Genomic DNA, 10,156 nt, shown 5'->3' with positions numbered 1-10,156 from the left:
AACAGCCTACATGTGTTTAGCAGAGCACATCTGTTCTTCCTTTCCTTTCAGTCATTACCTTAGGGGTTGAGGCAGCTGATCCTCCTCGGGGCTGGATGTCGTGCTGGCCATGTAGGTCCCTGGCAAGTGCAGATCCATCACATACTGCACTTGCCTGACGCAGAGGATGAGCATCTGGGGATACATTTCCAGGATGGCTTCTCGGTATCCCCATAGGAAAAGGACCTCGTAAATGGTCCTCATTGCCTGGAGGGGGAAAGAATTTCACCCACTATCCCAATCTGCCACCTGCCCCCATTGCCATTCGCTATTGTCCTTTCTCGGTCTCATTTCCTCCCAGCCTATTACAAAAGAGGATTGGCTCCTGAGAGGAGGAGACATTTGGAGGGTCCTGAACCTTCACCCATTCCTGAACGGAAGCAGGATGGAGCCCTACGGAAAGGTCAGAGGAGTCTGGATGATGTTATTCCCCATTATTTCGCTTAATGGTGCAGACTCTGTGCTTTGGGTTTCCAGCCATGACTGCACGGGCTGAAACCATCCTGAGGAGATCTGTTCTTGTAGACCCAGTGTTTCTGGCCCAGTCAAAAGTACTGACATCTCATGATCCCATGCTGGGAAGATTTCTAGTCACAATTTAGAGAGCCAGAAACCTGGATACTTCCAAGAGACACCTGAACTGCACCTGCTCACTAAAGAGCCACCTAGAGCGGCAAACAGAGCCAGGGCACCAGCAGATAAACCGCTTCAGATCAGTAACTTTTCCTGGGTGAAGCTTTATTTACACCTCTTTGGTTTGCTAGCAGGTGGCCAGGACACACTAAGGCCTGGTCTGCATTACAGAGTTATGTCAATGCAAGGCCCCTCACCCAGCATCACCCTAACTATGGAATTTCCTTCCCATTGGCAGAACTGCCCCTTGGTGCCAAATTCATAACTCCACCTCCATAAGTGGCAGAGAGTCCAGGTCGATGCAGTGTCAGTGTAGACACAACGTCGCGTACGTCAACTGGCTTTCAGGAGCCTTCCCACAATGCCCCACCCTGACCGCATAATCGAGACGAGCGCTTCTGGTGAGGACGCACTGCCGACACAAGCAGCAAAGTGCAGACACACACAAGGGATAGAATTGCTGTGGCGGCTGTATGCCGAGATTACGCAGGTCGGCTTCATTGTGTAGTGGAGCCGTGGCCTGAAGCTAAGAAGGGGTGAAGCTCACAGACACACACAGATGCACTATCCTCCCCGCGGTTGCGGGTTCTCAAAGTGACATCTCAAACCTCACTTACAGCCAGAGACACATTGCCGCTCTTCTCCTCCCGGTGTCTCTGCTGGAGCTTGTCCAGCAGCTGCTGCAGCACCTCCTGGGGAGCTGTGGTTCTTCCCAGGGCCTTCCACAGCTCAATGGCACATCTGCAGATTCAGAAAGAGAAGTCAGACCTTCCCTGCTTGGCCACCTCTTGCCCTCCCCAGGGAGAGGCTTGGAAAACGGGCAGGAAAGGCGTCTGAGAGAGGAGACACCGATTGGTGCAGGGAGGCTGAGGCAGGCAAGTCCTGTCAGAGAAGGTTGTATTTATTCCTTTCCCTAATGGGTTGTTGTTCCTGAAGCTAGCACCGCTGTTTCCAGGACAGTGACCATGATCTGACCACCGAGTGACCAGCACAGTGTGACCACCAGACTGTGCAACATTCTGCTCTGTTACGCTAGGCTCAGTCCCGAGGAACTTGCCTGACCTCAGTGCAGGTCCTCTGGCTATTTGGGGTGTAACTGAGACCCAGCATTTGGCCAAGTGTCTCTTAGCAGCTGAATCCTACTGCAGTGTGGTGGACGGGTCAGACACTGACTCAGAACATGCCCTGATAGGAGAGGGTTCAGGGAGATTGTACTGCCCAGTGTGACAGAGCTGGAAGGAAACTAGTACTGAAATCCTCCTCTCTTCTCTCCATTCTTGCTGATCTAACCGCCCTGGTCCCCAGGCATCCGCACAGGAAGACTGCAGACAGATCCAAAAGGCTTCCAGTCATTTAACTTCCAAGTTTGGTGAGGAAGGTCGGACATGGTGGTCAAGCCCTGGGGACACTGAGAACTAGGTTGACAAACCAAGAGCAAATGGCCTGGATTTAAGGTCTTCAGGAAGCTTGACTGAAATTCTGTGCCAACGCTGCCGAGTTTCTATAGGTTCTGAGCACAGACCCTGGAAAGCACTGGGGCTGCTTCAAGGAATTCAAACCTGAAAGGTTTACAAATCAAACACTCAAATCAATATGAAAACCAACACTGTATTCCTCTGGTAACGGAACTGGGTAAGAAATTCAGTTTCTTTCATGCTGCTCTTCAATTCTCTCTCCCATGTGACACAGATTTGTCTATGGTCAGTGCAGAACTGCATTGCAGAGGATGCTGAGGAAAGACGGAGTTTTGACCTCTGGCGAGGGTCCAGTTGGGTTTCACGGCCCCTAGGCACATGGAGACTGTATTATAAACACCTCAGCTGGATGACTCTGCAAAGTGATCGGCAATAACCAGCAGGACTCAGGGTTCACAACGTATTGAGATGAAAAGAGGCACTCACCCTCTCAGAGCTGTTCTTGCCGGCTGTCTGCAGACTCAGGCAGGCTGCACTGCATTTACGCTCTGGTCATGTGTGGATCATTTATTTATTTATTTAGTTTGCAACAATTAGGTCTGGAACTTTCTGTCTGAAGAGATTTACCTGCTGCGCAGCGCCATAAGGATGAGTGCATTTTTCACCACTTCCTCAGCCATGGAATAACTAGGATCTGACTGCAGGTAATAATCCTGCACTGGTCCCCAGCGGACGGACAGATGGACCTCATGGACCTTTTCCATCTCTGCCTTCTCTCACACAATAGGGAGCAGCCAGACCTCATGACCCAGGGATGTGGAGTGAGCCCCAAAGTCATTTATTGGCCCTGTACTGGACGGGAGAGGAAGTGGGGTGACCCATCGACATCAGGACAGTGCTGGACTTCCCAGAAAACTGGCACGTCTCCATCCTGGGGAGTGCAGGAGGAGGGTTGGCTCCTCAGTGGCTGGGCCTGGGCATCTCCTCTTGGTGAGCCTGGACAGCTCTCTGCACAGCAGGAAACTCCCTCCAGCTGCGTGAGCCCGACGGACCCTTCCCGGACTGTGGCCTGTCGGTAGGAGCAGGAAGAGAAATAATGGCCTGAGGTGATAACAGAGCAGCTCCCTACCTGTCCGAGGACAGCGTGTGTGCCACACAGCTCAGAACCACGTCCTGGGGGTGGGAACGAGCCAGCAAGGCCGTGGCCCTCAGTGCTGCTTTTCTGGCTCTGGGATGACAGACGTTGTCCAGCCAGATTAAGATACGTCCCACGACGTCTCCAACCTGGAAGAATGCCAGAAAGTTGAGGGATGGATTTATCCATGAGTGACAACCTCCCAGGTAACCCCTCCTGGCAGCCCTGCAAGCCGCCTCTCACCTCGGTTGCCCATCTTGGCTCCTCCATAATCTGAAGAAAGAGGCTTTGACAAGTCCAGGAACCCCAGCCTTCCTGAGGTCTGGTTTAGTACCTTAAAGCTCAGAAACACACACAAAAGACTTCCCCCAAACCTTACTGTGGGCACAGCCCAAACTCCCCTGCTATCCCAGGGCCTTCCCTGCCTTAGCAAACTGCTCTCAGCCTGCTCTCAAGGGCTTCCCTGCAGGAGCCTTTCCTCCATCTCTGCAGCTTCCTGCTGATCTCTAGCACAATCAGTTCCTCCAGGCCCATGCTTCTCAACCCAGTTTCCATTGTGGGCCCCATATGTGCTGTGTGGGGCACGTCCAATACCACCTGTTTGGCCCTGAGGATGTCCCAGGTAGAGAAGCGCTGCTCCAGACCCAGCTGGTTCCACTGATGTACCCCAGAGCCCATCCCAGAGATGGCAGGCAGGGCTAGTTGGACGGGGCTAGCCAGCTCCAGGCCCCAGCCCTAAGGAGAACCTCTACACTGCGGGATTTTAAAACCTGCCGTAACCAATCTCAAAGCCGGGTCTCTAACCTCGGGCTCAGGCTATGGCACTGGGAACAGCAGTGCAGACCTGAGACTTGGGCTGGAGCCCAGGCTCTGAAGCCCCTCCTCCCCAGGCTTCAGAGCTCCAGTTCCAGCCCAAGCCCAGAAGAGGCTGCGTTGCCGCTTGGCCCCACTGTGCCAGCCCTGGGAGCCCACGTCCATAGGGCCAGGCTTTCCGGCCCTGCTGCAGAGTTTGCAGCACAAGGTAGACAGACCTGAAAGGGACAAGCCGCCCTCGGGCTCTTCCATGAGGAACTGGTCATTGCTCTTTCCTCTCTCGAACAAGGAGCAGGAGCTACAACCCGGGTGGCTGGATTCTGGTGCCCTGTTCTGCTAGCAGGAGTTAGAGCCCTGCACAAATCAATCTCCTGATTGAGGGGCCATTTGTTATCTTCCCCCTCGGACCTGCTGGAAACAGGGAACTCGGACAGAGACAGGGACGACTTGCAGGAAACCCCAGGAACAGGCAGGTTTGGGGAGGAAGCTCAGGCTCAGGATTCTGTTTGTTTATGAGTCTCCGAGTTTCCAGGAAAGCCAAAGCCCAGGAAGGGAATAAGTCTGCACTTAGGCGCCATGGGCAGGCGGTATCTGGGGAAGGGCAGGAATGTCACCTATTTCCAGGCCGAGCGATTGAAGGCAACAGTTAAAGGACTGTAGGGAACGTGAACCCTGATTCCTTTCTCGATAACCCCACCTGCGCAGGCTTGGGCAACTCAAGGAGCTCTCTGGGCTTCAGTTTCCCCAGGTGTCAAATGGGTTGAATTCCTACCTCCCAGGAGGGTGGTGGAGCTTCATTAATCAGGGGGAATAATGACTCTGAGAGCCTCCTACCCAGGGGATGTAGAAATGAAGTCTGCCAGAAACCTCCCTAGGCCAGTCTAATTCACGGGGGAGGCACTCAGATCCTGTGGGGATGGGCAGCAGGATCAGAGCTAGGGAGAGACAGAGAGAAAAGTGCAAAGCCAAATTCCTCCTGATCCTTCAGCTGGAAAAACAAGGCCCCGCAGCATGTCTGAGGAAACCAGTGTGGAGGCCCCTGGGCAGACTAGGTAAGTGCTGCGCTGCCAGGGCTGGGGCTATCGCCCCTTCAGTGGGGCTGGGCTGTCCTCAGGGACGTGTCAGAGCTCCAGCGGGCAGAGAACAGGTCAAACACCTCACGCCGCGGATCCCCGCGGCCAAGCGATGAAGGGAAAGGGGCTCAGCCACCCTTCACAGCACCATGCCCGTGTGTCCCAGGAACAGTTTCCTAGGAGAGGAAATTCTCCTCCCCTCTCTGCGCAGCATCCCCTGCCCCACGGCGGAGTCTCTGACTCTCTCGATCTTGTCTCATGGTAGAGACACGATGGTCCTCAGCTCTTCCTCGGCGGCTTGAAATCGCTCCAGGGTGGGTGTCGTCAGACCCTTCACGGCTCTCATCAGCAGGGCTTGGAGCTGGGCTGAGGGAAGCTGCTCCCCGGGGGTCTGCAATGAGAGGGACAGAGCCTGTGGGGACTGAGTATTTCCATCGCTCAGCTGCCCTGGAACAGTCTGTCCCGGCGGAGGCTGGCAGCGCCCGTGAGCGTGGAGACTCCGGCTGAGCCCTTTTCTTAACAAACCTCAACAGGTGCCGAGGTTTCCTCAGTCTTTCATACGCTTCCTCCCCTGCCTGAGAAGAGATGGGAGCCTCTCAGCCGGTGCTGGGACCCCACGGGCACCCCCATTTCCTCCCTCTCTAGCCCTCCCCAGGAAGCCCAGCTTTTGCTGAGAAAGCCTCAATGGCCTGCAAAGCCCAGTCAAGTTGCTTGTTGAGTGCAGCCGAGGGTCACTGCAGAACCTGCCCCATGTCCCATCCCACCCCGAGCACCTGAGCAGATTGGCTCAGCAACTCTAGCAGCCCACAGTGTCTGCGAGGAAAGGACTGAGAACAGGGCCCAAGCGGAAATGCCTCTTCCTTCCCCACCCTGCAGCGTGTGGTGCTGCCACAAAACAGGCAGGAATCGCCGGCAGGACAGAAAGTAGCTTGACTGAAGGAGCAAGTCTGCCTGGCTGAGGAGAATCCCAAACTGTGGGCCTCTGGGGCCAGCCCCCCGTGGGTCAGAACTCACTGGGCACAATGTTACTGCAGGGGGACTGGTTCCAGGGTCACCTAAACCCAGGGCCTGGGGTGCTGAAGGCCTTTGCCCTGGTGTCTCAGGCACCTCCTGAGTGTTACTGCAGCTGGCCTGCGTGGCTGGCTTAGCCCTGTCTGTCCTGGACGCCAGCAGCTGAGGATGCAGTAGAGCACACCAGAGCGACACACTCGCATAGATACTCCTGGCAGAGGGGATCCAACCTGGGATTTCTGAGTTTAGTGCAGGAGCCTCTCCGCAGCAGCTAAAACCCAACTGGCTGTTAGCTAAGGCTCTAGAGCAGACTCCTTTGATCTCTGTCTCTAAGTGGTCCTGGTGCCACTAGACGGGCCAGAACACCCCACCCAGCAGGTGTGTGGGTTACCCCTACAAGTGCAGGGAGGGGCCTGGTAGGATTTTCAGCAGTGCCTGTGTCCCATGGAGAGTGCATCAGAATCAGGCACCTGAGTCAGGCACTTCTGCGAATCCCACTAAGCACCTCTGAACTTCCTGAGGTGCCTGAACCCCTTTGTCAACCTGGGCCTCGTTCAAGCAACCCAGAGAAACTCGTAAAGACTGGCTGGAGTCGATCACACTTGAAGAGTGTTTCCTTTCAGCTCCCTGAGCAAGGGGCAGGTAGGTCTCCTGTCAGAGATCCCAGCTCCGGGAGATATTAATACACCCAGCAGGGGAGGCTTTCCAATAGCACAGTCACAAAGCCGCCATTACCATGGTCATATGGGAGCTGCTTGGTAATGAGGGGTGGGAGTGCGCTCTTCTTCCTGCTCTTCTGGGCTCCTTTTTCCCACTTCCCCTGCGACTCCGACGCCTCCTTCTTCGTCCCTGGAGCAGAAAGAAACATTCGTAACATTTCCCTTTTCCATGTAGTATCCCTGCTTTACAGAGGATGGAGGTCGGGCCCAGAGCCCTGAAGTGAATTGCCCAGGGTCAGACTGAAGGTTGTTGGCAGCTACAGAGAACTCCGATCTCATGGATCTTTGCTGGGGCTTTACCACACGAGGCTTCCTCGGACCTGGGGCAAGTTTCTTTTCCATGGTGTTTTCTACTTGTCCTCCCCTTGCACACCTTCCTGTCAGTGATGGGCAACGGGCCTCATTTGCATTTAACCCCAAGAAGTAATGGCTCAGCTCTGGTACGGTTCCCAGCTGGGACCTCTGGAGCATTTTACTGATGAAACGGACCCGATCCAGGAGACAAGAAATGATTTCCTACAACGTCCAGCCTCTCTGTTCTCCTTACAGCCCGGAGCAATGTTAGTACTCCCCACCCCACAGTGCCAGACCCCCAGAGGGGGGGTGACCTGACACACTCAGCTCTCCCCACCTCAGAGATGGACCTCGGCCACCCTTGCCAAAAGGATCTGGCACTAAATGGATTCCAGAGTCTGAGGTACCCATCAGGGCCGGCTCCAGGCAGCAGCCGAGCAAGCTGGTGCTTGGGGCGGCAGATTCCAAGGGGCGGCAGTCCGTCCAATCCCATTTTGGGGGGGGGGGGGCTTTGCTGCTTCCGCTGCCTCGGCAGGTTTTTTTCTTTTTGGTTTGTGGCAGCGCAGAGGAGGGGAGCTGCTGGGAGCGGTGCCAGGTCTGCAGCAAGCCCAGCAGCCCGCCCACCGGAGCAGCGTGGAGCCCTCCCAGCAGGCAGCGCGAGCACCCCACTTAAGGAAGCCCTGGCCGCCCCCCTTGTCTCCACCCCCCGCGCTAGCTGGAGTGTGCACTCCGCTGCCCGGGGTCTGCAGGGCTCGGAGTCCCCCTGCACCCGTGTTCCCGTCGCCCCGCAGGTATTTTTTTCTTTTTGGTTTTTTATTTTTTCTTCCCTTCGGTGCTCCAGCCGGCTGGGCGGTTTGTTTCGCACACCCCGCCCCCGCTGTTCGACCGCCGGCAGGTTTCCTGCTGCTCCTCCTTTGCTGCTATGGCCGGCAGGTTTGTTCACTCCCTTCACTGCTCCGCCGGCTGGGCGGTTTGTTTCGCACACACCCCGCCCCGCTGCTCGACCGCCGGCAGGTTTCCTGCTGCTCCTCCTTTGCTGCTATGGCCGGCAGGTTTGTTCACCCCTTCACTGCTCCGGCCGGCTGGGCGGTTTGTTTCGCACACACCCCGCCCCGCTGCTCCGACCGCCGGCAGGTTTCCTGCTGCTCCTCCTTTGCTGCTATGGCCGGCAGGTTTGTTCACCCCTTCACTGCTCCGCCGGCTGGGCGGTTTGTTTCACGCCCCCGTCGCTCCGACCGGCAGGTTTGTTTCACGCCCCTTCACTGCTCCAGCCAGCAGGTTTGATTCATCCTCCCCGCCCCTTCGTCACTCCGACCGCCAGCAGGTTTCCCACCCACCCCTTTGCTGCTCCGCCAGGAGGTTGGTTTCCCCACTTCGCTGCTCCGCCGGCCGGTTTGTTTTGAGCCCCCTTGTTGCTCGACCGCCGGCAGGTTTCGACCCCTTTGATGCTCCGCCGGCTGGCTGGCAGGTTGGTTTCCCTTGCTGTTTCCGCTGGCTGGCAGGTTTGTTCCCCAACCCCATCGCCACTTCGGCCTCTGCACAATTTTTTTTTGCTTGGGGTGGCAAAAAAGCCAGAGCCGGCCCTGGTCCCCATCGCTGTCCCGTGAGAAGGCCCTGATGTGTAAGGCTTGTAGGGTGACTGGTGTGAGTATTCCTCACATGCTCCTCGCTAACCATGTGGATTGAATCCTCACCTGTAGGATCCAGTTCAACTTTCCTGTATCCTCCTGCAGCTTCACCTCCTCTGACTCCACCTGGTTCTCAGCTGCTATCTTCTTCCGGGACAAGTGCCTCCACCTTCTTTGTGAGGAAATTGTTCTCTCCTCATCCCTGTCTGCCATCGAGGTGTCAGATTGGCTACAGACACAGAGTCTTTTCATGCCTGACAGGATGGACCATGAACATTTCCTTCTCTGGGGCTTCTCTGGCAAGGCCTGTTCTTGCTGGCTAAAGTCAGAGCATGCCTCCATTGCTACAGGTTGACAAGCACTTTGTGCACATGGATCTCTCTGTGCTCCCTAGAGACGAGTCTTTGGAAAAAGGAATGAAGCCTGGAATAGAAAGAAGGAGGAAATGGGTTTTTCTGTCATTCTCTAAAGGAAGGGAATTAGTTTGCCCAGGATTCACAGGTCCAGGAGACCGGTCTTTTGAAGCCATCTGCTCCTCTAATAGCCAGGACTGGTTCATACAACTGAGAACATAACCAACCCAAGACCCCCCCTCCTGGGTCCAACCAAAGGTCCATCTAGCCCATTATCCTGTGTTCAGACAGTAGCCAGTGCCCCAGAGGGAATGAACAATACACCTACATTAGACAATCATTACATGAGACAAAAGGTTTCTATTCCCAACGGGAAGGCAAGGAGTGCATTGGGGCAACTCCAGAGGAAATACTATTTATGGAGATATCAGTCTAAATTCTACACCAGTTTTGTTATCTTCCCTTTAGGTGATACCCTGGAAATTCACCCCACTGTCTGCTGAAAGTTAAAACAGTGGAAATCTGCCTCCAGAGAAGGTGAGAGGCTGGCGCAGGAGGGAGCTGAAAGATGCCGACGTTCAAATCAAAACGGAACGTTGAGACCTGACTGTTGCAACCCTGGCCCCCACCAGTCCCTAGGACGCGGGTGGCCGACCTGAGCCTGAGAAGGAGCCAGAATTTACCAGTGAACATTGCCAAAGAGCCACAGTCATATGTCAGCAGCCCTCATCCACTACCGCCCCAGCCCCCGGCATCTCCCTCCCACCGGCAGCCCCCCCAATCAGCGCCTCCTCCTCCCCACTCCTCCCGCTCGCTGCAATCAGCTGTTGGGCTGTGCGCAGGAGGCTGTGGTGGGGCGGGGGAGGAGCGCGGGCATGGCCGGCTCGGGGCTAGGGGCCTTGGGGGAAGGGGTGGGGTGGTGGCAGGAGCTGGGGCAGAGCCGGGGGTTGAGCAGTGAGCACCCCACAGCGTATTGGAACATCAGCATCTGTAGCTCCAGCCTGGGAGTCAGCGCCTATGCAAGGAGCTGCATAGTAACCGCT

The 10,156-nt window shown here is 55.8% G+C and overlaps 1 long non-coding RNA gene across 1 annotated transcript; it reads right to left on the bottom strand.

Moving 5' to 3' along the window:
• Positions 1-1,379: 1,379 nt before the first annotated feature.
• LOC120385168 lies at positions 1,380-5,115 on the bottom strand. The gene is made up of 3 exons (XR_005589317.1): positions 4,870-5,115; positions 3,217-3,371; positions 1,380-1,413 (listed from the first exon to the last, which is right to left on the bottom strand). It is a non-coding gene; the product is annotated as an uncharacterized LOC120385168 (long non-coding RNA).
• Between the last annotated feature and the right edge of the window lie 5,041 nt (positions 5,116-10,156).

This window comes from Mauremys reevesii, linkage group 17, assembly GCF_016161935.1.
Source record: "Mauremys reevesii isolate NIE-2019 linkage group 17, ASM1616193v1, whole genome shotgun sequence".
In the NCBI taxonomy this organism is placed as follows: Eukaryota; Metazoa; Chordata; order Testudines; family Geoemydidae; genus Mauremys; species Mauremys reevesii.
Note: the sequence above shows the minus strand (reverse complement) of the source record. Positions and strands in the feature narration are given on the sequence as shown.